At 48.8% G+C, this 22,022-nt stretch overlaps 2 protein-coding genes across 3 annotated transcripts in view; one reads left to right on the forward strand and one right to left on the reverse strand.

Annotated features, from left to right (window-relative positions):
* Nucleotides 1–22,022, forward strand: part of LOC138566132 (zinc finger protein 850-like) — a 459,100-nt gene that overhangs the window by 376,545 nt on the left and 60,533 nt on the right. The window contains exon 2 of one of the 2 annotated variants that reach the window (XM_069643134.1): nt 5,081–5,196. The exons of the other annotated variant lie outside the window; for it this stretch is intronic. The gene's annotated coding sequence lies outside the window, so the exon portion shown is untranslated. The remainder of the gene's footprint in view (nt 1–5,080; nt 5,197–22,022) is intronic. 2 annotated transcript variants of the gene reach the window in all.
* Nucleotides 1–22,022, reverse strand: part of LOC138566136 (zinc finger protein 850-like) — a 317,241-nt gene that overhangs the window by 96,517 nt on the left and 198,702 nt on the right. The gene's annotated exons all lie outside the window — the stretch shown is intronic.

The raw sequence follows: 22,022 nt of genomic DNA on the forward strand, positions 1-22,022 counted from the left end.
GATGGGGCGGGGAGGGGGCTGTCTAACCTTCCATTAAGCTTTTTTCCTGTGTATAGGATGGAGGGCGGGTGATGCTGGTGGGGTGAAGGGGGGCTGCCTAACCTTCCATTAAGGCTTTCTCCTGTGCATGGGATGGGGGCGGGTGATGCAGGTGGGGCGGGGAGGGGGCTGTGTTTGGGATGGAGGGCGGGTGATGCTGGTGGGGTGGGGAGGGGGCCGTCTAACCTTCCATTAAGCCTTTCTCCTGTGCATGGGATGGGGGTGGGTGATGCAGGTGGGGCGGGGAGGGGGCTGTGTATGGGATGGAGAGCGGGTGATGCTGGTGGGGCAGGGAGGGGACTGTCTAACCTTCCATTAAGACTTTCTCCTGTGTATGGGATGGGGGGCGGGTTATGATGGTGGGGGCGGGAGGTGTTGGGGAGATATCAGCAATGGCTTCTTTAGACATTTCAATTATATATTGTATCTGGGTGTCATGCCTTTCTTCTGTGTTTTTGATGGAGGGTGTTGTTAGTGTGGGCTATTGTTAGCCTAAACTATTGCTATAGAGCACAGATAGGGAGGAAGCACATATGATGGGGGGCACATATTTCTTAATAGGATCTCCTGTATAGGACATGGGAATTGCTTTAGATATATTGGCACAAATGGTATGAACTTTATAATTTCTAACCATAGTGATGGTCTCAATCCAATCAGTCTCTTTTAACCTCTTTTTAATTGATTCCGGGTTTTCGTGCTATTCTCTCCTGCCCTTGGCACGCTCAGATAGAATGAGATTAGCAGCATTAGCCATGTCCATAAAAAAGGGGAGTTACTCGACTCTAGTTCCTTATTCAAATTTTTAAAGAGCGTATTACTCATCAGGTTGAAGATTTTTTCCATTAGAGTCAGGACTTTCCATTGAAACCATTATGCCAGTGACAGTAACCCCAATTAAAATCTAATTGACGGCATTGGCGTCCCCATGGGAAGGTTCAACACCCTTTTCCATATGTGACCCTCAATCTTAACCCACGGAATACTTAGCTTACCGAGTGTTAGGCAGAAACCTGTGCAGTTCCCTCTGGGACCACTGCAAAAGATTTAAGACTACAGGTGTTTGGCAGTAAACCCACTTGGTAGCAGTCTGTACTACACAGATTCACTTGGTAGCTGTGGCTGAGCAGTCAGACTTCCCTCAAGAAGAGTTAGGCAGCATACAGAGTATTCACAATAGGTCAAAAGAACACAGTAGAACAAGCAAACACTGACCAGAGCTTGGTGTAAAAGAGAAATAATTATTTATTTAAAACCACATCTAATAAAACACACAGGCACTAGTATTAAGCAATTCAAAAAACATGGTCACTAAATGATATACACTCCCTTAAAAGGATATTAGACAAGTCTTAAGTAAAGCCCCACTTATTTCAGACAGCGGTGAGCGCTTAACGCAGATGGCACTCCAATAATTCGGTTTAAAAGGGAGAGAAAGGCAGAGTATACATTGAAACAGATCCCAACACTTTCACAAGAACACAGCAAGAGAGGAAGGCAGAATCAAACCGTGAAGTTAGAGTTCAATAGGCCGGATCCACTTTTAGAGGATCAGAACGAAATGTGTCCAAGGTCACACGGTTGAAAAGTGCACAAAAGTCTCGAAAAGGTTCAGAAAGAGTTGGACCAAAACAAAGGGACCAGTTAGATGGTCAAGGCGGCCAGCCCAGTCCAGAAGGTTAAGGGATTATTATTACCTTGTAGCAATCTTTAGAAAGGGAGGCCTGGCGGACACAGTACCTTAAAGTGGTGAGAATACTCCAGCGGGGGCAGTTCCTGGCAGTGGATGCAAGTCGGTGCTTCGTCCGGGGGAAGAGAGGATCTCGTCGGGGAGGAAGACAGGAGTCCGTTGCACTGCCAGGGAAGAAACCAGCCGCAGAGTTCTCAGTTAAAAGGAGCGGTCCTTTTATTTGCGGTCCAGTGGTAAGTGGCTATCCGGTTGCCGGGGTGCTTGGCACGGGCAATTCGATCACAAGACGTCCTGGGATGCGAGGAAAAGAAGGTAAACTGGTTGTGCCCACCAGTCAGGGGAAGAAGATTCTCCAGCCGGGATATCTTCTCTGTTGTCGGGAAGTGGTGAATCGGTTCTGCAGGGCTCCACCGGTGGTGTCATCGTAGCAGGTCGGCTCAGCTTCTCCCTCGTCGGATTCTCAGGTCCTGTGGCGACTTCTAAACTTCCAGTCCCAAAAGCCCTGCTTTTATGCAGCACACCCCCATTCACTCAGCCTAGCTGTCAATCAAACATGCTAAGTGGTGAGCCGGCTGGCTCACCACTTGGGCCAATCACACAAGAGTGCGACTTGAGTTACCAAGGTAACTCAGTCCAGGGTGCGTAAACCCTCTCCCACATCCCCTGTGGTACCCAGACAGAGTGGCACCACTTTTGGAGGCTTCTGTGGAGAAGCCCGCCAAAAAGTGGAACAAAGGGCTCGACTTGGGTTAGAGTCACAGAAGAGAACACAAACGCCATTTTAGAATCGAGTTCTGGCAAAAAATACCAACCGGCGAATTAATATTAAATAAGTAAATCGGCGGTATGTTCGAGGCTATGAGAATTAAATAATTAAAGTTGGTAGCCTTGAACAATGGGAAAATCCCATAGAGATATATTCACGGTCGAATATAAAAAGTAGTATCCACTGCCACCAGCCAAAACTCAATCAGGGGGGACGGAGACGTGCCCCCTCGAATAACAGACACCGGGGCAATCGAATTGCCCCGACCAGTACGTCCACAATATGATGGTTTGTACTGGTTCCTGTTCATAATTTGGGACTATTAAAGCCAATGGTGACTTTACATGCCCTGGGAGACAGTAGTCAGTCCCAGGGTATGGAGTCTATGGTGGGGTGTCACTATGACACCCCTGTGTCACTGCACGGAGGGTGCTGTGTAACACACATAGTAAAAACACATGAGACCCTATGGAGTAAAGGACCCCATAGCCCCTAAAACACATTAACAGTCAAAGGAACACCACAAATCATGTCCAAGAGTGGGAGAAAAAGAGTCTCACTCTTGGCAGGAGAAAAAAACAAATTCCAGAAATCCAGAAAAGCTGCTGGGGGACTCACTAGGTTAGGAAATTCAGCCTAAACAGAGAATTCTCCCTAACACCGAGTAGGCTCTTTTTATTTGACAAAACGCCACTAGGACTGCCTTATTATTATTTGATGGTCGTAGCTTGCTCCCATCTTAGATTTAGGTTTAGATTAGGCGTTTATATCAACCATTTGCAAAGTTAAATAAACAGCCTTGAACTGTGATCACATTTGTCTGTCTTTACTGTTGCTACCGTGCATTCCTTACTCTGCATGTAATTCCGTCTTCTCCACCAGCTCCTGTCCTCTTCTGCAAGTCTGCCATCTCCGCCACCTGAACAACTGCCCCCTGGGCTTGAAGCCTGGCCTATTTATAGGGGGTCATTCCGAGTATGGTGGTAGCCATGGAGCAATTAGCTCCATGGCTGCCTCCCAGACCGGTACCGACTCCGGTGTTGTTCAATGGGGACTTACCGGTCCGTTCCGACCCTGGAGGGACCGGTAAGTCCCCATTGAACAAACCATTCCCCTTTCCCATTTGAGTCCCCATAGGGCTCAATGGGAATGCGGAGGGCGCAAATAATGTACTCACGAATGGCAAGCCCGTTATTTGCGTCCTGGTCACCTAACGGGACCCATAAGGGATGTGTCGTCTGACCAAACGTCCCTTACGGGTCCCGTTAGGGGACCTCGGAATCGGGCGGTAGGGGATTACCGGCACCGGTCTCCTTACCGGTGCCCGGTAACCCCTACCGCCGGACTTGGAATGACCCCCATAGTCTATCGGCATGACTTGTTAACTACCATTATTTAGCATCATTATCGTATAGAAGAAAAAGTTTGTTTGAACAAAAGATTATTCAGCCTACTGGCCACTATCAGTGCTTAACATCTTTTCGACGAAGTAAAAGTTTGGGTTGTGAACATGGTTAATGGACCTTTCCCCTACTATAACTGTCTGTTCAGCAGCTAAAAGTTCCTATCAGGAAATGCGGTGCTGTGGTTCTGAGGGTTTGTTTACAATAAGTAACCATTGTGTTCTAATAACAAGGTCACTTGGCACTCGCCCCAGACTATTAAACACACTGATGTAATGTAATTTCCTAGGCAGTGCTTGCATTTCTTAAATTTGACTTTAGAGTTAAGAACGTTTTTCTAAAGTCCAATTGCGATTAAGGCCCCAACTTCTAATATAGGGTTGGACTATCCAAGGTTGGTAGAGTGGCAGAGCAGCCAGGATTTTCTTTTGAGGAGGAATGTGAGCTGGAAATCAGTACACAGAAATGCAAACATACATAGACCCAAAGAAAAACACACTTCTAGTTATATCCAAAATAGTGATGTATTGTATATATACACAGGGCAATTATAAGCTAAAGGAATATTGTATCAACTAGGAACATCAAATGTACATTTAGAATAAGTAAACATGAAGCAGGTATAAATTGTTATGTGTCTGATACCTCTTCATTTTTCCTCTGTGAAAGCTGCTGAACCCCACAGTCTCTGACTGTTCTGTGTGCTACTGATCTTATAGTTCCAGCAAGATCAGGTCAGCCTGGGGCGGGGGGGGGAGAGAGAATTGGATAAAATAACAAAAGACACTGGAGCTCTTCTTGATTCTCTGCTCGGCTCTCTATACAAGAATAAAGTAATGTTATTACTAAGCACTTCCCTCCAAGAATTACCTGTGTATCCTCTGCCTATGCCTGGAGGTTTGCATCTGAAGAACACTGCATGCTTTGTAGAAACACCTTTCTTATAACTTTCTGTCCAATTTCCATAGTAGAAAAGTCTTATTTCTTGAAGTCTTGTATTTGTAAATTCATAATCTTGCTTTTCTTCAGGAAAGTCTGTCTTTTCGGATCTCAGCAACCTTTAAAACATACTAGTGATCTACTAACTCTTTTAAACTTCACTTTTGTAAACTGTACTGCTTCTCCAAAGTGTTTTTTAATTGTAAAACCTTAGCTGACCTAATCTGTAATCTTCTTTTCTAGAACTGCAGTATTATCTGAAAAAACTACAACTACCCTAAAGCCAAAGGAAAATGGCTGCTGGTGTTCTAAGTGGAGCAACGAGTTCAAAAGTGATCCCGCAATCTCATCTACTAAAGGTAAGTGTTTACTTCAACTATAACTGTATTTCCTTACATGAGGTGCGACTTCAAACGCCATCTAGTGGCAAGCGCACACCCCTTCAGTTAACTTAGTTTTTGTTTCTTTTATACGTGTATCTTGCCGGCAATAGGTGTGAGTGAAATCCCTGAGCCTTTCAGAGTGCGCCTTTACTTTATCTGCGAAAGGGAGCGTGGAACATAATTAGTTCAGCTTTCCTGCACACGATTCCTCAGAGTAACAAATGGCTGTCTTGTTCTTCACATAGAAGGTTGTTCCTTCTCACCAACCTCACGTTATATAAACGCAGTACATTAAAATGTTAGTACCAAAGGGGATATCTGAAAATCAGTTCTAGCCAGTTATGCAGTCATAACATCGAATGTGAAATTCTGAATAATCAAAAACTAGCTCTCAAATTGCAGCGCTCCCACCGGTAAATAGTTGCTGCAGCTGATTTTCCTCAATCTTCATCTACTGTCCTGGTCACCTTCAAAAAGGTAGGCCTCAAAGGAGCAAATGAAAACATGACTTCTTCTTATGACAATTATGATGAAAGGCAGTTGGGAAAAGAGTTCACCTCCGACCTGTCCTTAACATTCCATTGTAGAATGTTACAGAGGGGAAACTCCAACTTGCCCTGGGTCACTGCCCAATCCTCCATCTTGTGAGCTGGCCACTGCAGATCTCTGGGATAAATGGTTAAGGAACAAAGTATGCATGTTCTTTTCTTGCCAACCCCCAAAAACTGCCTGCACACAATTAAGCCTGCACGTCCTCACTCCCAGCCTCGGTGTAGTACCCCGCCTTCCTAGAACCCTCCTTCTCCTATCCACACACAGAGTGACTTCAGTCAGGTTAGAAAAAAAACACTTATTGAATTAACTCTACAGTATTAGGTTATAAGTCAAGTCAAGAGCAACAATCACAGGTAGGCAAAGACTGTAGCAACTCTTGTAAGGTTTAGGCAGTCATTTCCCTAACTAGAATACTTCAGTGTTAGGCGGAAACCTGTGCAGTTCCCTCTGGGACCACTGCAAAAGATTTAGGACTACAGGTGTTTGGCGGTGAACCCACTTGGTAGCAGTCTGTACCACACAGATTCACTTGGTAGCTGTGGCTGAGCAGTCAGACTTCCCTCAAGAAGAGTTGAGCAGTATGTGGAGTATACAAGATAGGGCAATTCTTCCCAGCAAGACAAGCAAACACGCAACAAAGCTTAGTGTAAAGATATTAAGGTATTTATTTATAACGAAACATCTATGAAAAACACTATGGCAAGTTCACGGCAAAACAAATCAAACACAATTACTCTACGAAGAAGAAACGATCAATCCCCCTAGCAATATTTTGACAAGTCTAGGTTCTATCGGTACCACTTATTTTCAGACAGAGGTGTATACCTCAACCTAGATGACACTCTAATATTTGTTAGGACGGGAGAGAAAAAGATAGGCAGGTTATGAAATCAACACAGTTCAATCCTTCACGGATAAAATGCAAGGCAGGAAGGCAAGAATCACAATAGATCGTAAAGTTCAGAGGCCAGGCCCACTCGGAGAGAGGCAAGGCGCGATGTCCCAAAAAGTCTCTAGTGGAGATGCATTCAAGTCTTTGTAGCAAATTGTTATCGGCAGATTGAACCAGTTCAGAACAATAAATGAGCAAAGCTTGGAGGCGACCCAACGGAACGGAGAGGATTAAGACACCTCGCTTGAACCGATCGAAAGGGAAGCCAGGCGGACACGGTACCTTGTTGTGGAGGGCAGCTCCGGTGGGGGCAGTTGTTCCTGGTGGTGGATGCACGTCGGGTCTTTGCCAAGAGTAGAGATGATCTCGTCGTCGAAGAAAAGTGAAGTCCGGTGCACTACCAGGGAAGAGACCAGCCGCGGAGTGCTCCGTCACAAGGCACCACCTTTTGGTCGCGGTACAGGGGTAGTGGCTATCCGGTTGCCGAGGTGCTCTGCACGGGCAATTCGACCACTGCGTCCTGAGGCAAATAAAAAGCAAAGGGGACTGGTTGTTCCCACCAGTCAGGGGAAGAGACTCTCCGACAGGGAGATCTCCTCTGTCGTCGGGAAGTGGTGAGTCGGTTCCGCAGGGCTCCACCGGAGGTGTCGTCGTGCAGGTCGGCTCAGCGTTACCCTCGTCGGATTCTTAGGTCCTGTGGCGACTTCTGAAGATCCAGTCCTAAAAGCCCTGCTTTTATGCAGAAAACCCCCATTCATTCAGCCTAGCTGTCAATCAACACATGCTAACTGGTGAGCGGGGAGGCTCACCACTTGGGCCAATCACTCCAGAGTGCGACCGGAGTTGGCAAGGCAACTCGGTCCAGGGTGCCTAAACCCCCTCCCACACCCCTGTGGTAACCCAGACAGAATTGCACCACTTTGGAGGGTCTCTGTACAGAGCCCGCCAAAAGTGGAACAAAGGGCTCGACCTTTGGTTTAGGAGTCACAGAGACGAACACAGACGCCATTTTAAAAACCGAGTTCTGGCAGAAAATACCATCCGATAAACTTATTTAAGATAAGTAGACCGGGGGTACGTTAGAGATTAACGAGGAAAAGTATCAATCTCCAACAATGGGACGAATCCTATAGGGTTATGTTGGGGGTCGAACATAACAAGTAGTTTCCACTGCCACCAGCCAAAACTCGACGAGGGGGGACGGGACAGTGCCCCCTCGAATAACAGATCCAGGAGTAATCGAATTACCCCTACTAGTACGTCCACAATAAGATGGTTGGTACAAGTTCTGTTAGTAAATTTAGGTCTAGTAAAGCCAATGGTGACTTTACATGCCCGGGGAGACAGTCGTCAGTCCCCGGGTATGGAGTCTATGGTGGAGGTCCGTTAGGACGCCCCGGTGTTACGGCATGGAGGGTGCGGTGTAACACACATAGCAAAACATATGAGACCCTATGGAGTAAGAGACCCCATAGCCCATAGAACACATTGACATTCAAAGGAATTACACACATACATGTCCAAGAGTGGGAGAAAACGAGTCTCACTCTTGGCAGGATGGAAAAAAACAAACTCCCGAAATCCAGCAAAGCTGCTGGGGGACTCACTAGGTTAGCAAATTCAGCCTAAACAGAGAATTCTCCCTAACACTCGCCCCCCCCAGACTAAGGGACAGGAGGATTTAATCCACTCCTGGATGAATCTCATACCTCTAGTCGATAACATACATCCTAGAGAGACCATCAGCATTTTGATGGTGACATCCTGACCTGTGCTCAATGGTGAAATCAAACCCTTGCAGGCAGATCGACCATCTCAATAGTTTTGGGTTTTCCCCTTCCATTTGCATTAACCATCTCAAGGGTTGGTGGTCAGTCTGAATGAAAAAAGTAGAACCATACAATTACGGCCTAAACTTCTTCAGAGCCCACACGATAGCAAAGCACTCTCTTTCGATTGTTGCCCACCTTGTTTCAGGATCCTTCAGCTTGTGGCTGATGAAGCAAACGGGGTGCTCCCTACCTTTCCCATCCAGTTGACTGAGTACGGCACCTATTCCTACATTTGAAGCATCTGTCTGCACAATGAAGTGTTGGCGGTAATCAGGAGCTCTGAGTACTGGGGCTTGGCAAAGAGCCTTTTTCAGGTTTTCAAAAGCCTGATTGCACTCCTCGTTCCATTTAACCTTTTTAGGAAATTTGGGCGAGGAGATGACATTCAGTGGAGAAGCTATGGTCCCATAGTTCTCTACGAAATTCCTGTAATACCCAGTGAGGCCTAGGAAGGCTCTCACCTGGGTTTGAGTAGTCGGTGTTGTCCAATTTTGCACAGCTTCAATTTTACTGAGCAAAGGCCTTATTTCTCCACCGCCTACCTCATTTCCAAGATAGACTACCTTACTCTGTCCAATTTGGCATTTGCTCACCTTTATGGTCAGATTGGCTCGTCCAAGAGCCTGCAAAACATCTCTCAGGTGGGTTACATGTTCTTCCTAGGAATTGCTGAACACTGCGATGTCATCCAAGTATGCCATGCAGAAGTCCTCCATCCCATTCAGAACCTAGTTTACCATCCGTTGAAACGTAGCAGGTGCATTCTTCAGTCCGAAAGGCATTACCTTAAACTGGTAGAGGCCAACGGGGGTAGAAAATGCAGTTTTCTCCTTGGCATGGTCTGTCAGGGCTATTTGCCAATAGCCTGACGTCAAGTCAAATGTGCTGAGGAACTTGGCAGCGCCAAGTTTATCCACCAACTCATCTGTTCTTGACAAAGGGTGGGCATCAGTCTTGGTGACTGCATTAAGAGCTCTATAATCCACACAGAATCTAAGTTCTTTAGATCCGGCCTTTGGTACTAACACAACTGGGCTAGACCATGGACTAGTAGAGGGCTCTATTAGCCCGAGATCAAGCATCTTGCTGACCTCACCTTTGATGTGGGTTTGTACGTTTTCTGACATGCGGTATCCTCTGCTTTTGACGGGCAGACAGTCACCAGTGAGTATGTCGTGCTGGCCCCAAGGGGCCAAGCCTGGTGAAAGCGAGAACAGAGAGGCAAACTGATTCAACATAGATTTGCACTCTTCTTGTTGCTCGGGTGTCAGATTGGAGGAGAGATTTACTCCTTCAATTTTTTCATCTAACGGTAAACCTCTGAGGAGATCCGGAAGAGCTTCACTCTCTTCTTCTTCCTCGGATGATGCTAAAAGCAACGCTCCTACATCAGGTCGTGAGACATACGCTTTAAATTGGTTGGTGTGAAAGACTGTCGGAGCCTCCTTGGGATTGCCCAAGTCCACCAGATAGTTAACCTCTCCGAGTTTACCCACAACTCTGAAGGGTCCCATCCACTTATCTTGCAAGGCCCTCTGCCTTGTTGGGATCATAACGAGAACGAGCTGGTCTTGAGCGAACTCAACCATGTTAGCCTTTTGATCGTGCCAGTGCTTGACCAATGCTTGTCCAGCTTTCTAGTTATCGCTTGCTTCCGTCATCATGTGTGACATTCTCCTCCGGAGACCTATCACGTAGTCAGTCACTCTGACTGGCTTGGGGGAAGGAGCACTCTCCAACCCCTCCTTAATCAGGGCCAATGGACCTCTGACGGGATGACCATAGAGTAGTTTGAAGGGAGAGTAACCTACTCCCTCCTGAGGGACTTCTCTATAAGCAAAGAGAAGGCATGGCAGTAGAAGGTCACACTTACGCTTAAGGGGTTCCTCTAAAGCACCTATCATGCTCTTCATGGTTCGGTTGAACCGTTCTACCAATCCATTGGTTTGTGGGTGGTAAGCTGTTGAGAACTTGTAAGTAACTCCACAGGTTTTCCACATGGCTTTCATGTAGTTGGACATAAAGTTTGACCCCCTGTCAGAGATTACTTCCTTAGGAAACCCGACCCTAGTAAAAATACCAAGGAGGGCCTTAGCCACAGCCGGGGCTGTAACAGTCCTCATAGGAATTGCCTCAGGATACCTAGTAGCATGGTCTACTACAACAAGTATAAACCTGTTGCCTGAGGAGGTTGGAGGATCAAGGGGACCAACAATGTCAATCCCTACTCTCTCAAATGGGACTCCCACAACTGGGAGAGGCACTAAAGGTGCCACATTCTTGGAGCCAACCTTACCAGAGATCTGGCAGGTGTGGCAGCTCCTGCAGTGTTTTTCTACTTTGGCCCCCATCTTCGGCCAATAGAAGTAGAGCGAGAGCCTTTCCTTAGTCTTCTTGAAACTCAAGTGACCAGCCAAAGGAATCTCGTGGGCTAACTGCAAGAACTGTGGTCTGTTCTCTTGGGGTACTACAAGTCGTTTGTAGTCTCCAGGTGCAGACTTGGTCGGTTCACTGTAGAAGAGGCCATCTTCCCAGTGCAACCTGTATTTCCCAGGCTCTTGCCCTTCAGCCTGAGCTTCTGCCTGGTGGCGAAGACCTTCCAGAGTTGGACATTCTCTCTGCCCCTTACTGAAGTCTGCCCTGTTGGGTCCACCTTCTGCCAGTAAAGACTGCAGCTCAGGATGGTCAACAGGATCCAGATCTCCAATGAGTTCCTGGCCTTCCATTAGCTCTTCCTCAGAGTCTAATTCTACCACGCAGGGTTGAACCTCCCTCTCAGCCTCGGCTGGAGGTGGAGTTACGGGTGTAACTTTGGACAACCGCGGGGAAGTCCGTGTTGGCTGCACTGGAGTGCTGGCTGCTGGTTTCAGGATAGAAGTCTTAGGTTTCCCTTTCGCTTCTGATGTCTTGCAGACAGCGGCCGACAATTCCAGTGGAGCAGGAGTGATTTCTTTCTTCATCATCTCCTCGAGAGTACCGCGCATGGTCCTCTCTCTTGCAGGTCTGATTAGCTCCTGTAACCGTTTACTAGGAGGTCTTGGAGTATGCGATACAACTCCGAGAGTTTTCAAATCGTTACCCAACAGTAAGGGTCCTGGTACCTCACTCTGTATGCTGACAGGTATCTTCACAGTCATGTCGTTACACTGGATGAGAACTGGTAATTGGGGAAGCATCTGCACAGGCCCTCCAGCTAACTTGGTGAGGCGTTTGGGTGCCTTAGCAACATCCTCAGCCTGAAAAAACGATTTATCCACCACAGTTATGCTGGCCCCAGTGTCCCTAATGGCAGGAGTCTCCTGACCATTCACCTGGACACTGTCCTTATAATACTCTTTAGAATTATCGGGGATAGAATTATAGACATCTAAATTCTGTTGTTCCCACAATCCCAGAGATACTAAAGAAACGCTGGCTGAGACTCCAATGGGTTCGTCAGCTAGCAGTAGAAAGTTTCCACTTGCCATTTGGACTTCCTCCTCTGGAGCGAAGGCTAAGGAGACAAGCTGGACCCCTGAAGGTTTACCCTTACATCTGGGATCTCCTTTCACGTGGTCAGTTGAGCCACAAACAAAGCATTTACCGAATGCTTTCTGGAATGGTGGTTTGTTCTGACCTCCTTCCGGTTTGGCACCAGAAGACACACTATTCTGCTGTGGTTTTCCTTGTGGCTTACCCTTCTGGTTTTGTTTAGGGCCCTCTTTGGAATGTGAGTTATTAGAATTATCTTTTGAGTCTTTTTTAGGCTGTTTTCCCTCATCCTTTTTCTGAGTTACCCCAGAATCCTTATGAGTAGCCCTGTTGGCAACCCACAAGTCTGCAGCCTTAGCTAGCTAACAGAGACAGCTCTACTTGACTTAAAAACCCAAATCTAAGTATTAAAGGACAATGGCAAACTTGCCTTATTACTCCTACTTGACCTCTCTGCGGCCTTTGACTTGGTCAGTCACCAAATCCTATGCAAGCATCTTCACTCGGCCGCCCATTTCTCACCATCAGCCACGGCCTGGATCAAATCATTCTTGAGTAATAGATCTATGCGGGTCTTCTCTCAATCTGCAGCTGCAGATCCTTCCCCGATTCATTGCGGCGTCCCCCAGGGCTCTTGTGTGTCGCCAACGCTCTATAACGTCTTTACAAAACCACTTTTTGATGTACTTGACTATCTGGGTGTCTCCTATACGAACTACGCTGACGACACCCAGATACTCATTCCCATCACTGGTGACTACTTGGCTGACACTAAGGCCTTGAACGAGGTCTACTTGGTTATCCAAGCTTGGATGGCACAACACCAGTTATGCCTCAATGATGACAAGACTGAGCTCCTCATCTTGGGCACTACGCAACGCCTTAGTAAACTTGAGCCATCCTACCAATCATTTGTCATCGATGGCAACACCATCCAAGTCTCGAAAGACACCAAAACCCTAGGTGTCTATCTTGACGCCACCCTATCCCTATCCAGACAAACAAATGCAGTCAGATACTCTTCAGCATACACCTGCACACTCATTGCAGCTTGCAGGCCATTCCTGACCACCCCCAACGCAGTCACTCTGGCCAGAACTCTTATCATGGCCAAAATAGACTATGCGAGCGCCCTCTACCTTGGAACGAGCCAAGAGAATATGAACAAACTGCAAATTACCAAGAATAATGCTATCAGAGCAGCCCTAAACTTCCCACGAAACCACCACATCTCGGAATCTAGATCTAACTTACACTGGCTACCGGTCAAACAGAGAATTTCACTGAAAGCCTTAGGCCTCACCCACAAATGCCTAGCTAACCAAGCCCCACCATACCTCTGTAGCCGGCTATCCCGACACGCGCCCACCCGTCCACAAAGAACGGCTCAGACCCACTGCCTAACCATCCCTAGGTTCAAACTACAAAAGGCGGGTGGATCTAGCTTCCCCGTCCTAGCCTCTAAGCTTTGGAATGCCCTCCCTCTCACCATCCGATCCGAAGAACGCTTTAGTGCCTTCAAAGCTAAAACCAAATCCTGGCTCTCCAACCAGCCATGATGTCCGGACCAGCCCTGGGAAACTCCTGCGCTAATCTACCTTCTGTAAATATGTATATTGCTGTATGCCTTGTATACTATGTACTGTTCAATGCTTTGAATATATTTAATTGTATGCTTATGTAACCATGTCTAAATTGCGCCCTGATGCCTCCGGGCCGGATGGTGCGCGTTACAAATAAAACAAATACAAAATACAAATACAAATAGCTCCCTGGAATCCAATTCCTTCGAATCAGCCAAGTGCTGTCTGAGCTCAGGAGAACAGGCATCATAAATAGACTCCAACATAAAAAGATTTCTCATACCCTCATGAGTGTTCACTTTGTAACCCTTAATCCATCCCTCTAAGTTTTTCAACCCTTCACTCACCCAGGTAGCCCAAGGGGTACCATCATGCTTTTTGAGGGTTCTAAACCTCTTAAGATACTGGGAAGGGGTCTTCCCGAATCTAGCTATTAAAGCTAGTTTCACACTTTCGTAATCCGTCTTATCCGCCTCCCCCAACTCCATTACCACATCAGTCGCAACAGGAGGGAGCCTAGAGAACAACCAGGGGAGCAAAGCATTCCCGGTGATGTCCGTGAGCCCATGATTGTATTCAAACAGTTTCAACCAATGCAACACATCCAATCTCAGTTCATACATACCCACTAATTCCTTCGGCATCCGGGGTCTTTTGGGACTGGAGCTCCTAGAGGAACCAGAGGAGAGAGAAGCATTTTCCATAGACAACTTTTTCATCTCTAACTCGTGATTAAGTTCTATTTCTCGGAGTCTTAACTCAACTTGCTTCTGCTCAGCCTGGGCATTCATCCGTCTGAACTCGAGCTCTTGGTTTCGTTCGGATTGAGCCAAGAACCGTTTGTATTCTAGTTCGAGCTTCATTTTTTCAAGTTCAAAATAAGCAGGGTTACTTGTGGGACCTGGTATGGGCCCCGTAGGCACAGCTGGTAAGGCGGGTAGAGGAGCAGGGGAGACAGTTTCGTTAGCCTCGCCGTCCTCGTCAGCCTCTGCATCGCTATCATCAGAATTACGATTCAGATCAACACCATCACTGTTATCTACAGTTGCTGGAGAGATTGGTTCCTCTGAACCAGTACCCAGACTTTGGTTCGCCAGCAATCTCTCAATTAGTTCTAACTTCTTGCCTCTTACAGAAAGATTCTCTTGCCTACAGAGAGCTCGCAAACTCTCAGTATTTTCACCTGACAAAGACTCTTGACTGTAAGTTTCCATCGTAGACATGTTTTTTGAAAGTTGCTTTTTGTGCAAAGTTTTGTGGTTAGTTATCCTACAGTGTCGAAAAGCACTCTAAACTGTATACTCGATACAAATCCCACCGCTGTACACCAGTGTTAGGCGGAAACCTGTGCAGTTCCCTCTGGGACCACTGCAAAAGATTTAGGACTACAGGTGTTTGGCGGTGAACCCACTTGGTAGCAGTCTGTACCACACAGATTCACTTGGTAGCTGTGGCTGAGCAGTCAGACTTCCCTCAAGAAGAGTTGAGCAGTATGTGGAGTATAAAAGATAGGGCAATTCTTCCCAGCAAGACAAGCAAACACGCAACGAAGCTTAGTGTAAAGATATTAAGGTATTTATTTATAACGAAACATCTATGAAAAACACTATGGCAAGTTCACGGCAAAACAAATCAAACACAATTACTCTACGAAGAAGAAACGATCAATCCCCCTAGCAATATTTCGACAAGTCTAGGTTCTACCGGTACCACTTATTTTCAGACAGAGGTGTATACCTCAACCTAGATGACACTCTAATATTTGTTAGGACGGGAGAGAAAAAGATAGGCAGGTTATGAAATCAACACAGTTCAATCCTTCGCGGATAAAATGCAAGGCAGGAAGGCAAGAATCACAATAGATCGTCAAGTTCAGAGGCCAGGCCCACTCGGAGAGAGGCAAGGCGCGATGTCCCAAAAAGTCTCTAGTGGAGATGCATTCAAGTCTTTTTAGCAAATTGTTATCGGCAGATTGAACCAGTTCAGAACAATAAATGAGCAAAGCTTGGAGGCGACCCAACGGAACAGAGAGGATTAAGACACCTCGCTCGAACCGATCGAAAGGGAAGCCAGGCGGACACGGTACCTTGTTGTGGAGGGCAGCTCCGGTGGGGGCAGTTGTTCCTGGTGGTGGATGCACGTCGGGTCTTTGCCAAGAGTAGAGATGATCTCGTTGTCGAAGAAAAGTGAAGTCCGGTGCACCACCAGGGAAGAGACCAGCCGCGGAGTGCTCCGTCACAAGGCACCACTTTTTGGTCGCGGTACAGGGGTAGTGGCTATCCGGTTGCCGAGGTGCTCTGCACGGGCAATTCGACCACTGCGTCCTGAGGCGAATAAAAAGCAAAGGGGACTGGTTGTCCCACCAGTCAGGGGAAGAGACTCTCCGGCAGGGAGATCTCCTCTGTCGTCGGGAAGTGGTGAGTCGGTTCCGCAGGGCTCCACCGGAGGTGTCGTCGTGCAGGTCGGCTCAGCGTTACCCTCGTCAGATTCTTAGGTCCTGTGGCGACTTCTGAAGATCCAGTCCCAAAAGCCCTGCTTTTATGCAGAAAACCCCCATTCATTCAGCCTAGCTGTCAATCAACACATGCTAAGTGGTGAGCGGGGAGGCTCACCACTTGGGCCAATCACTCCTGAGTGCGACCGGAGTTGGCAAGGCAACTCGGTCCAGGGTGCCTAAACCCCCTCCCACACCCCTGTGGTAACCCAGACAGAATGGCACCACTTTGGAGGGTCTCTGTACAGAACCCGCCAAAAGTGGAACAAAGGGCTCGACCTTTGGTTTAGGAGTCACAGAGACGAACACAGATGCCATTTTAAAAACCGAGTTCTGGCAGAAAATACCATCCGATAAACTTATTTAAGATAAGTAGACCGGGGGTACGTTAGAGATTAACGAGGAAAAGTATCAATCTCCAACAATGGGACGAATCCCATAGGGTTATGTTCGGGGTCGAACATAACAAGTAGTTTCCACTGCCACCAGCCAAAACTCAACGAGGGTGGACGGGACAGTGCCCCTCGAATAACAGATCCAGGAGTAATCGAATTACCCCTACTAGTACGTCCACAATAAGATGGTTGGTACTAGTTCTGTTAGTAAATTTAGGTCTAGTAAAGCCAATGGTGACTTTACTTGCCCGGGGAGACAGTAGTCAGTCCCCGGGTATGGAGTCTATGGTGGAGGTCCGCTAGGACGCCCCGGTGTTACGGCACGGAGGGTGCGGTGTAACACACATAGCAAAACATATGAGACCCTATGGAGTAAGAGACCCCATAGCCCATAGAACACATTGACATTCAAAGGAATTACACACATACATGTCCAAGAGTGGGAGAAAAAGAGTCTCACTCTTGGCAGGATGGACAAAAAACAAACTCCCGAAATCCAGCAAAGCTGCTGGGGGATTCACTAGGTTAGGAAATTCAGCCTAAACAGAGAATTCTCCCTAACATTCAGTTCAGGTTTTGGAGGGAAACAAGCAACGCCCAAGCCAAGAGGAGTATAAGAGTTACTGTAAGGGAACCAGCAATGCCAAAGTCAATAGGAATACAACACCGACACAACTTTGATGAAAATCTTCTTAGCACAGGTAGGTAACAAGTTAGTTGTTCTTTGAAAAAGTACAGTAGCTTGAGAGAAGCCTTCCTGAAGGGGCCCACACCGTTAGGCATGGTCGACTTGAAATGGGTGAACACCCAAACAGTAGAAATAGTGCTCTAAAAGCAAAGACGGGATGCACATGGCTTAAGGTAAGTTTACCAAGTGCTCCACATACCTTGAGAAAGAAGAATATGATGCCGCTGGACACCTTCTGGATGCACAACTGCAAACCAGGGCTCCTAGGTGACAAAAGGGTGGACTCTGGATAGGCTCCTGCAGCAGTAGTTGAGAGAGAGACTCGCCAGAAGAATTCTTCTTACTCCTGCACTGTTCGTTGTTTTGGCACCTTTTTCTAAGCACCACGAGCATACGACCATCGCTGGTTTGGAATCTTCTTCTTTCTCCGTCCTGCACTCCAGTGAGGTGACTCAGAGGAGAAGATTCATGCTTCTGGAGGTCCACATGGATGCCACCAAAGTTCCAGCGACTTTCATCCATCGTGAGGCATTGCACTTCAAAATGGTTGAGTATTCTGCAGCCCTGGAAAGTTGCAGGACATCGGGGGATGGCTCAAATTGACGAGTGTCTTGAGGCTGGTTATGCCCACCAGCCATTGGTAGATCTTCCCTGTCGATTCAAAAACGGGATCAGGACAGCAGCGGTTCTTCAGCACTGGAGTTGCTGCAGACGTCTCTGGTCGTCTTCTTCTTTGGAGCTTCAGTTCCAGTGGTCGACTTCTGTCCAAAAAGATGTGCCTTTTATCAAGAAAGGCATTCATTCAGTCCTATGGGCCTGTCAGTCACCTGGGGGTGGCTATCCTTGCTGGCTAGCCAGCTGTCCAGTTCCAACTGGTTACAGCCAGGCATAACCTAAGACAAAAGCCAGGGAATTTTCAGGCTCCTCCCTCACTTCCTGCCTCAACAAACACACTGGAGCCTTGGCGGGCTACACAAAGGGATCCCGCCAAAGGCAAACCTCAGAGGACCCACCCACACCTGGAATTGTTGAAGAAGGGCCAAGAAGGAACACACAAATGAAAAATGGTGAAAAAAGAAGACTGGGGCCATTTTGGAAAATGGTCACCCATGGGAGCTGTACTGCAGCTGTGAAAACAGCTTATGCGTAACTAACACAAAAATGTTAGATAAATGTATCCACTGCCAGCAGCCATTTAGGTTTGTCTGTTACTGTAACTATAAAAGTTACAGGAGCAGTGGGAAAGGAGATACACTGTAGCCCCTCAGCACTCCACATAAGGAGGTGTGCGCTGATCCCACAAAAAGAAAGGTTAGATAAAAGTATCCTACTAACCCTCCTGCACGTAATACCTCCCCCACCCCCTCTGCACTTGCACGCTCCAAATGTCACAAGGCCTAGTAGGACCGTTGCTGTTCTTTGTTTTTGCTGTTTGATTATTGTTCCCTCGCTCCTTACCCCTTTGCCTAGTGGCCCTTCAAAACACTGTGTAGTTGTATACGTGCCTTATAAATGACCAATAAAATAATAAAATAAATCCATTCTTGAGAACAGCAGGGAAAAATAATAAGAAATAAAAAAGGGAAGCCCAAGGGACTCCCATTCATCACTGCACATCGGGTGCTGGGAGCTGCAGCAGTTCATCACAAAGGGACTCCCATTCAACACGGCACATCGGGTGCTGAGCGCTGCAACAGGTCATCAAAGAGGGACTCCCATTCATCACGGCACATCGGGTGCTGGGAGCTGCAACAGGTCATCACAGAGGGACTCCTATTCATCACTGCACATCGGGTGCTGGGTGCTGCAGCAGGTCATCACAGAGGAACTCCCATTCATCACTGCACATCGGGTGCTGGATACTGCAGCAGTTCATCACAGAGGGACTCCCATTCATCACTGCACATCGGGTGCTGGGCGCTGCAACAGGTCATCACAGAGGGACTCCCATTCATCACTGCACATCGGGTGCTGGGCGCTGCAGCAGGTCATCACAGAGGGACTCCCATTCATCACTGCACATGGGGTGCTGGGCGCTGCAACAGGTCATCACAGAGGGACTCCCATTCATCACTGCACATGGGGTGCTGGGCGCTGCAACAGGTCATCACAGAGGGACTCCCATTCATCACTGCACATGGGGTGCTGGGCGCTGCAGCAGGTCATCACAGAGGGACTCCCATTCATCACTGCACATGGGGTGCTGGGCGCTGCAGCAGGTCATCACGGAGGGACTCCCATTCATCACTGCACATCGGGTGCTGGGTGCTGCAACAGGTCATCACGGAGGGACTCCCATGCTGGGCGCTGCAGCAGTTCATCACAGAGGGACTCCCATTCATCACTGCACATCGGGTGCTGGGTGCTGCAGCAGTTCATCACAGAGGGACTCCCATTCATCACTACACATCGGGTGCTGGTCGCTGCAACAGGTCATCACAGATGGACTTCCATTCATCACTGCACATTGGGTGCTGGGCGCTGCAGCAGTTCATCACAGAGGGACTCCCATTCATCACTGCACATTGGGTGCTGGGCGCTGCAGCAGGTCATCACAGAGGGACTCCCATTCATCACTGCACATCGGGTGCTGAGCGCTGCAGCAGTTCATCACAGAGGGACTCCCATTCATCACTGCACATAGGGTGCTGGGCGCTGCAGCAGGTCATCACAGAGGGACTCCCATTCATCACTGCACATTGGGTGCTTGGCGCTGCAACAGGTCATCACAGAGGGACTCCCATGCTGGGCGCTGCAGCAATTCATCACAGAGGGACTCCCATTCATCACGGCACATCGGGTACTGGGCGCTGCAGCAGTTTATCATAGAGGGACTCCCATTCATCACTGCACATCGGGTGCTGGGCGCTGCAACAGGTCATCACAGAGGGACTCCCATGCTGGGCGCTGCAGCAGTTCATCACAGAGGGACTCCCATTCATCACTGCACATCGGGTACTGGGCGCTGCAACAGGTCATCACAGAGGGACTCCCATGCTGGGCGCTACAGCAGTTCCTCACAGAGGGACTCCCATTCATCACGGCACATCGGGTGCAGGGCGCTGCAGCAGTTCATCATAGAGGGACTCCCATTCATCACTGCACATCGGGTGATGGGCGCTGTAACAGGTCATCACAGAGGGACTCCCATGCTGGGCGCTGCAGCAGTTCATCACAGAGGGACACCCATTCATCACTGCAAATCGGGTGCTGGGCGCTGCAGCAGTTCATCACAGAGGGACTCCCATTCATCACTGCACATCGGGTGCTGGGCGCTGCAACAGGTCATCACAGAGGGACTCCCATTCATCACTGCACATAGGGTGCTGGGCGCTGCAGCAGTTCATCACAGTGGGACTCCCATTCATCATGGCACATCGGGTGCTGGGCGCTGCAGCAGGTCTTCACAGAGGGACTCCCATTCATCACTGCACATCGGGTGCTGGGCGCTGCAGCAGGTCATCACAGAGGGACTCCCATTCATCACTGCACATCGGGTGCTGGGCGCTGCAACAGGTCATCACAGAGGGACTCCCATGCTGGGCGCTGCAGCAGTTCAACACAGAGGGACTCCCATTCATCACGGCACATCGGGTGCTGGTCGGGTGCTGGGCGCTGCAGCAGTTCATCACAGAGGGACTCCCATTCATCACTGCACATCGGGTGCTGGGCGCTGCAACAGGTCATCACAGAGGGACTCCCATGCTGGGCGCTGCAGCAGTTCATCACAGAGGGACTCCCATTCATCACTGCACATCGGGTGCTGGGCGCTGCAATAGGTAATCACAGAGGGACTCCCATGCTGGGCGCTGCAGCAGTTCATCACAGAGAGACTCCCATTCATCACAGCACATCGGGTGCTGGGGGCTGCAGCAGTTCATCACAGAGGGACTCCCATTCATCACTGCACATCGGGTGCTGGGCGCTGCAACAGGTCATCACAGAGGGACTCACATGCTGGGCGCTGCAGCAGTTCATCACCGAGGGACACCCATTCATCACTGCACATCGGGTGCTGGGCGCTGCAGCAGTTCATCACAGAGGGACTCCCATTCATCACTGCACATCGGGTGCTGGGCGCTGCAACAGGTCATCACAGAGGGACTCCCATGGTGGGCGCTGCAGCAGTTCATCACAGAGGGACTCCCATTCATCACTGCACATTGGGTGCTGGGCGCTGCAACAGGTCATCACAGAGGGACTCCCATTCATCACTGCACATGGGGTGCTGGGCGCTGCAACAGGTCATCACAGAGGGACTCCCATTCATCACTGCACATGGGGTGCTGGGCGCTGCAACAGGTCATCACAGAGGGACTCCCATTCATCACTGCACATGGGGTGCTGGGCGCTGCAACAGGTCATCACAGAGGGACTCCCATTCATCACTGCACATGGGGTGCTGGGCACTGCAACAGGTCATCACAAAGGGACTCCCATTCATCACTGCACATCCGGTGCTGGGCGCTGCAACAGGTTCCCACAGAGGGACTCCCATTCATCACTGCACATCGGGTGCTGGGCGCTGCAACAGGTCATCACAGAGGGACTCCCATGCTGGGCACTGCAGCAGTTCATCACAGAGGTCCTCCCATTCATCACGGCACATTGGGTGCTGGGCGCTGCAGCACGTCATCACAGAGGGACTCCCTTTCATCACTGCACATCGGGTGCTGGGCGCTGCAACAGGTCATCACAGAGGGACTCCCATTCATCACTGCACATCGGGTGCTGGGTGCTGCAACAGGTCATCACAGAGGGACTCCCATTCATCACTGCACATGGGGTGCTGGGCGCTGCAACAGGTCATCACAGAGGGACTCCCATTCATCACTGCACATGGGGTGCTGGGCGCTGCAACAGGTCATCACAGAGGGACTCCCATTCATCAC

Source organism: Ambystoma mexicanum, chromosome 2p (assembly GCF_040938575.1).
Source record: "Ambystoma mexicanum isolate Mex_15411 chromosome 2p, UKY_AmexF1_1, whole genome shotgun sequence".
Classification (NCBI taxonomy): Eukaryota; Metazoa; Chordata; class Amphibia; order Caudata; family Ambystomatidae; genus Ambystoma; species Ambystoma mexicanum.